Below are 7,245 nucleotides of genomic sequence, written 5' to 3'. Positions count from 1 at the left end.
GTGAAATTCCCTACAAAGAGCCAAATGACTATTAGAAGCAACAGAAACAATTTGCCTACATCTGCTCACCATTTCCTGTTTACAAAGGCGTGTGTGGTGGTTTGAGTAAGAATGGCTCCCATAGCTGGGCGTGGTGGCGCGCACGCCTTTAATCCCAGCACTCGGGAGGCAGAGGCAGGCGGATTTCTGAGTTTGAGGCCAGCCTGGTCTACAGAGTGAGTTCCAGGACAGCCAGGGCTACACAAAGAAACCCTGTCTTGAAAAAACAAAAAACAAACAACCAAAACAAACAAACAAAAAAGAATAGCTCCCATTTGTTTGTATACATGGACTCCAGTTAGTGGAACTATTTGGGAAGGATTAGGATGCAAGGTCTTATTGGAAGAGGTGTATCACTGGAGTGGGATTTGAGGTCTCAAAAGATGTGTGCCATTCCAGTGTTTCTCTCTGCTACATGACTGTGTCTCAAAGCATGAGATCTCAGCTACTGCCCCATTGCCATGCCTGCCTGCCTGCTGCCATGCTCCTTGCTACAGTGGCTATGAACTCTTAACCTTCTGAAACTGTAAGATACACTAACCTCTCTTATAAGTTGCCTTGGTCGTGGTGGGTTTTATCACAACAGAAGAACTAAGTGTGTGTTCTCTAGTGTAATCTAAGTCAAACCATTAAATCCAACCCATATCTTCAAAACCTAATAAAGAGGTAACTCTTAGCTTTTAAGCAGGCCCAGCCCCTTTCCTGCTGCAGTACTCAGGAGAGTGAGCCCTTTACCTCCCATGGGCAGCACAATAGAGCTGGCTCTGGTGGTGTGGACACAGGTGAGTCAGCTCAAGAACATGAGAATAAGCCCCATGCCTTAGGTGAGCTAGTGGGACAGTGCTGGAGAGCTCACCCTGGTAGTATGGGTGCAGGAGAACTAGTGGGATAACCAGCTCAGATACCAGTTAGGCTCAGATCCAGGGCTTTGAGTTGGCCTACCCCAACATCTACCCCATTGATGAACTACTGGATCATGTGATGGGCCAGTCCTACAGATTCAAAGCTTCAGGATTTCATGACACAGGCAATAGGCTATCCAAGAGAAGAACCAGTGAGGATCTAGTATTGATAGTGTAGCAAAAGCCAGAGGGCTCAAAGCAGACCAATGGCTCATTGCAAAGAACATTTGTAAGTAAAGAAATGTGAATAAAAGGGCATACTATGTAGCACACTGTGACACAATACAGCTTCCACAATATTTTTCTTTCTTCTGTGGGGGAGTTGAAAAGGTGGAGGGCAGGTACAAAGAGACAGGGAGGTGAGTGGGCTTGGGGTGCACAATATGAAATTCATAAAAAAATAAAAATAAAAAGTTAAAAACAAAGAGAAATGGCTCCATAAAACTGGGCCCTAGGAAAGCCTGGACAACATTCTGTTAAGTGTTCCATGAAGGAGGCCCACCTATTGTGAGTGGGGCCACTGCTGGGACGGTGGTCCTGGGTTCTATAAGAAAGCAGGCTGAGCAAGCCAGTAGTGCAAACTGTAAGGAGCATCCCTCCATGGCCTCTACAACAGCTTCTGCCTTCAGGTCCTGCCCTGTTTGAATTTCTGTCCTGGCTTTGTTTAATGACAAACTACAATGTAGAGGTGTAAGCCAAATAAACCCTTTCTTCCCCAAGTTGCTTTTGGCCATGGTGTTTCATCACAGCAGTAGTAGCCCTAAGACAGACACACACAGCATATTTTCCGTTCTCTGTCGTCTGTGTGGGAAACCTCTGTTACAGTAAGGAGACTGCAGTGTCACTTCCCGATTCACACATGTCATCCACAGAAGCTCACCTCTCACATAAGAGATGTGACTTTCACAGCTTGGGTGCCATTTTCTCTCCCTTAAATATGTATGTGCAAATGAGAATCTTAGTGTGATGATATCATGGGAAGTTTAAATTTACAACAGTCAGGAAATTCCCAAAGTAGATAAAGAACTCCTAAACATCGCATGTGCACAACAAGACTGCTAAATATAAATAGTAGTGGGTTCTAACTCTGATTTTCCTCGTCTTCAATCACGTTTAAGTCATCTCATAAATTAACTTGGATCCTTTTCAGGTTGGCTCTTCTAATTTTAATTATTTAGGACCAAAGCATTCAAAAAAAAAATGCAACAAACAAGGTAAATCTAACATTCTGAGAAGAATTCAACATGGATGCTAACCACAAGAGAAAACTGTGAGGCAGAAGACAAAGGATAAACAGGAATGGAAGATGGCATAGCCATCTGTCAGCCTCCCAGAGGACACACTAGTTTTCATTTCAGTGTTTGCTTTCTTTTTCAATGCCTTACTGGGCAGCATGTTGCTTAGCTAGCATTACTTAGATACAGGATTAGGACATCAACTGATAATAGTTACATACCTCTTTTATATAACTTGGCCTGTTTACTTACAGATTTTAAACAATGTTTTTTAAAACACAGGTGTTATAATGAGAATCTCCACATGATGAAAAAAACACAGATGTTTTTCTTCTATAATGCCTACTGTTCGGAAGCAAGTTAAAAGCTTCTGTCGACCAAGGCCCTAGAGGAAGTGAAGATGTTTGGTTCTAGCCGACAATATGCAGGATGACTTTCAGTTTGTCTTTAGTGAAGTGCCAGACTATCGACATCAAATAGGACAAGGCGGCACATCCTTTAATACAGTTAATGGTAGTCTCTTCTAGAGACAGCAATCCACAGGTGCTGGAAAAAAGGGGTAAACAGACCTGCAGAATGTGGACAACAGAGTAGCTGTTCTTGAAAAGGTTACCTATGACAGTAACTAAGCACCTAAGTGACATTTTTCCTTACTGGTTTTGATATCATTATTATTATTATTATTATTATTATTATTATTATTATTGATAGCATCTGTATTTTTGTTTTCCTCATGTTACTCATGTTTTTTTTTTTTTTACCACAACAACAGAAACCTAAGACAAGATAGATGGTCTATATATAGTTAGGCAATATAACAAAATAGATGGGATAGTCTATAAGTAATAGAAACTTCATTTTCACAGTCCTGGAGAAATACAAGATCAAGTTCGACCCAATAGGCTCAATGTCTAAAGAGCATCTGATCCATAAATGGTGGTTTTTGTGCATCCTCCAGGCTAGGATGCTCATTCTGATTCCTTTTTTTTTTTTAAAGCATTAAACATGCTATGAAGGCCGATTCTTCATGATCTCATCACCTCCCACCAGCCTGCTCTAGACGACTTCACTGGACATTAAATGTCAATGTAATAACTTTGGAGGCACAACATTATTCAGGGTTTACAAAGGAGGAGGTTCTGCATTCACCCTTAACTCGGCCAAAACGCATTTATTAATTCTGGGGAGATTTAAAGATAGCAGTGAAGTAACTTTTCTGAGCATGAGAACCCACATTTCAACTTTGAAGGTAATCAAGAAAAATTTGGTACCAGCCTCACTCTTTGCTTCTTTGCAAAACTGTCAGTAATGGATCATTTGTTGCATGAGTGACAGAAGTTATGTTATACTGGCTTCACCTTCATGGTACAAGCCATCGCTGCTCAGGTCTCCTTTCCTGTTTACCTCAGGCATCGTATTTTCAAGATGTGGTTTCTTGGGGCTGGAGAGGTGGCTCAGTGGTTAAGCCCTCTGTCTGTTCTTCCTGAGGTCCTAAGTTCTATTCCCAGCAGCCACATGGTGGTTCATATCTGTCAGTAATGGGATCTGATTCCCACTTCTGATGTTCATGAAGACAGAGAGATAATATACCTAAAACACATGAATAAGTAAAAAATTTTAAAAGATTTGGTCTCTTGGTATGCATTTATTTAAATGGTATCTTCAAAGACATTTTACATGCTAGCAGCTTCTTGTCTTCAACGGCTCTTGTATCTGGTTCTTTCTTTGAAGCTGAGGATGTCATATACTTCATTCCATTCTAATGAGACAAAGAGATGAAAAGGCTTTAACACCAATTTTCTTTGTAGAAGTCTCTCCATCTTAAGGAACATCTATATGATATTCTCCTGTCTCCTTTACACAACATCTATTTAGTTGATTTACTTCCAAAGCTGTGGGAGTTATCATAGTCAGTGGGAGAAGGGGGCACATTATGAAACAGGTGGTTTTCTCTCCCCCCACCCCCTTTTAAAGGTGATTGTATTTTAGAAATCTTATTTTTTTTAACTCTCCAGACATGAGAATAAATGAATGAGTGAGTGAATGAATGAATGAATGAATGAGTGAATTAATGAACAAATGAAAACAAATCACCTGAGAGAAGCTATGGTATCCAGGCATCATGTCCCTGTCTATATTTGATGTGTGTGTTTGGGGATCAGTCAATGACACAGTTTTATTGTTGCCACTGAAACTTATGTTGAGTTTGCATCTCTATTGAGGAGTCAAACACCAGGTGTAATTTCCTTTGTTGTATTGAAGATTGAAGTCAAGGTATCTACCAGGAAGCGGGTCTCCCCCTGGGTTATATTCCCAGCCAGTCTCAAGCGTGGCTAGTCAGGGTGATTAGTGAGTGTTCTCTTCCTGTATGGGTTCATCTGTTTATGGATGATGAACTAGTCAATTAAGGGGTAAATGAATTATTATAAGATTGGGATTACTATAAAATCCAGTTTGTGTCTGTCTCATGTATATGATATCTCTTTCCACCTTCAGAACCTACGGAATCCCCACCAGGAAGAAGCCCCTCACCAGATGCCTCAGAATTCCCAGACCCCAGATTGCAAGAAAATTGCATTCTGTGGTGTCATTCAGTTATAGCAAGAGAAACTCAATACTAGGTACCAATTGATGTCAACCCTGTGTAGCACATAAAACTTCAGAACAACATCCAGCAGGTGCTCTGACACAGGAATGTGATGGGTTAACTGTCCCTGGAGAGGTGTTAACTGGAGCTTGTTAAGCTTCTAAGATGTTCAGAGAAGACAGGCAGGTGAGAAGGGTGAGAGCTGGGAGATGGAAAAGATGCAGGACATTGACATGGAAGCTAAGTTTATTGATGCTGGTGCCTCTGCAATTGGTGTGGCTGGATCAGGGGCTGGCACCGGAACACTGTTTGGTAGCTTGTATCAAGTATGCCAGGAACTGGTCTCTCAAGTAGTAGATTTTCTCTGCCATTCTGGGATTTGCCTTGTCTGAGGCCATGGGCTCTTCTGTTTGATGGCCATCCTCTTCATCTTCTTCACCATGAGACACTGTGGGGTTAACCAGGTATCCCTGCTACTTTGATTCTATGCCAGTCTCGATGCTGGCATATGCTAAGCTTTACAATTAAGTCATATTATTTTTTAAAAGACAAAGTAACCAACAATACCAAAACCAAACCAAACAAGACAAAAAGAAATGCAGGTGACAATACCTTGGGAAGTGGGCCACAACACCAAGAAGATGGCCTTAGCTTTTGAGCTTTCTATCAGTCCCCTCTACATTACAGTATCTTTTCCATATAGGTACAGTATGCTCTTCTCTCAGTGGTCAAATGTTGATTGTATAAGTTAGCCTCCAAGCACTCCAGGAAGAGTTAACCATAGCAACTTAGAACTGAAAGAGCCCTTAAAAGTCTGTGCTGGAACCAGGGATAGCAGTTCATGTCCTTAAAACCAGTATTTGTCAGAGGCAGGTGGGTCTGTGTAAGTTCCAGGCCAGCCTAAGATACACAGGGAGACCTTGTCTCCATAACAACAAATCCCAAATGGTCTGGTTCAAGTTCAAAATAGGTAGGTCAGGAGATGAGACCTAAATCTCTGCTTCCAAGAACTGGGCAAGTCCAAAGATCAGAAATTGTCCCACCACCTGGCCTGAGGCAAGGACAATGGGTCAGCAGAGGTTTTCAGACTTCCCCAGCAACAGCTTCAAGCCCCCATACCTGGCAATGGAATGTCCCTAGAGATGGAGCAAGACAAAGGTCATCTACCCTGGAGTCCCCTGATGTGCTGTAAATCAGGCCTGTGAGCTCACTTTGTTGTCTATCTTGGTAATGGGAGACTTCAGCATGCTGGACTTCTTTGTGTTTACATACTATTTGTGTCCAGGGTATCATTCTTTGGGCGAATCATGGACCCTTACAATATGAAAGAAGAAAACATCTCATTTGGGAGGTGGAAGTGATGAGAAACAGCAGGTTGTCCCATTCCAGGAATGCAGGAGCAGTTTAATGAGGGAGAAAAGGGTTATTGAAGACAAAGGAGGGCTTGGGGTGGCTCTGGGATGGGCAGGGAGAAGCTGAAAACCTCTGTGCTTAGGTTGTACACTAAGTATTGGTGACAGCTAACAGAACGGAATGCACAGAGAGTCTGGGTCACAAACCAGAAGCATGAGAGGCCTTTGAGCAGTCAGAATCCTGCAACTATCATCTTACCAGGAGGAAGCCTTGATGCAGATGCCTGCCTTGCCTCCCTCTTGGCTGGTGGCAGTCACAGCTGAGTGAGTGGTGAGTCAGCACTGGGCAGTCATTCATTCTTTCTGATGCCAAGTCATGCCTCAGACAATCAAGGAGGAGAGGCTGGGGTTTCTTCCCCTTCAGAACTCATGTTGGGTGAACCCATTATTTATTTTACTAATGCAGCAGCCAGGTCTTCAGAGTGCTGGATTTACATAACATCAGTGTTGCTGTCACCAGTGGTGGCAGAGAGCAGCTAGGGGTCACCTGGTGGAGGTGTGTCAGGTGCTGTCACATCTGGAAATCCACTGAAAATGTGTCTCCAGAAGCCAAAGGAGCATGTTTACTTATCTAAGAGGCAAGAGTAAGTCAGCTCACTCACCAAACACATTGGGTGACAGTTTAGCATGGATTCTATATCATGTGTTGTCACAGTAGTCACATTTCCACACTCATAGAGCTGACATGTGGTTTTTGCACAAAATTATACACATCAGTCACTCTGTCTAGTCTACACCTTTCTGGGAATGATCACAATGTGAGACGAGGTCTCAGAGTAGGTGTTGTGCTCAGTGATTCTGTTACAAGGCTGAGTCTATTCTTTATTGGTTGTGCAGGCCATGGCATGTTTCTTTACACTTCAATGTTGTCATGTGTATAACAGGTGCTATCACAGGGTCATGAAATTCCAGTGAGAATTGAATGTGATCATCTATGTGAAATACAGGCCACAGTATGCAATCCTGCCTAAGAGATCAGGAAATACCATCCATGTCATCACCACTACCATCATGTCATCCACTACCACATCATCATAGCCTATGTCATCATCACACCACCACCACCACCA

The sequence above is a fragment of the Mus caroli genome, unplaced genomic scaffold (genome assembly GCF_978045245.1).
Source record: "Mus caroli unplaced genomic scaffold, Mus_caroli_1 scaffold_2, whole genome shotgun sequence".
Taxonomy (NCBI): domain Eukaryota; kingdom Metazoa; phylum Chordata; class Mammalia; order Rodentia; family Muridae; genus Mus; species Mus caroli.
Note: the sequence above shows the minus strand (reverse complement) of the source record.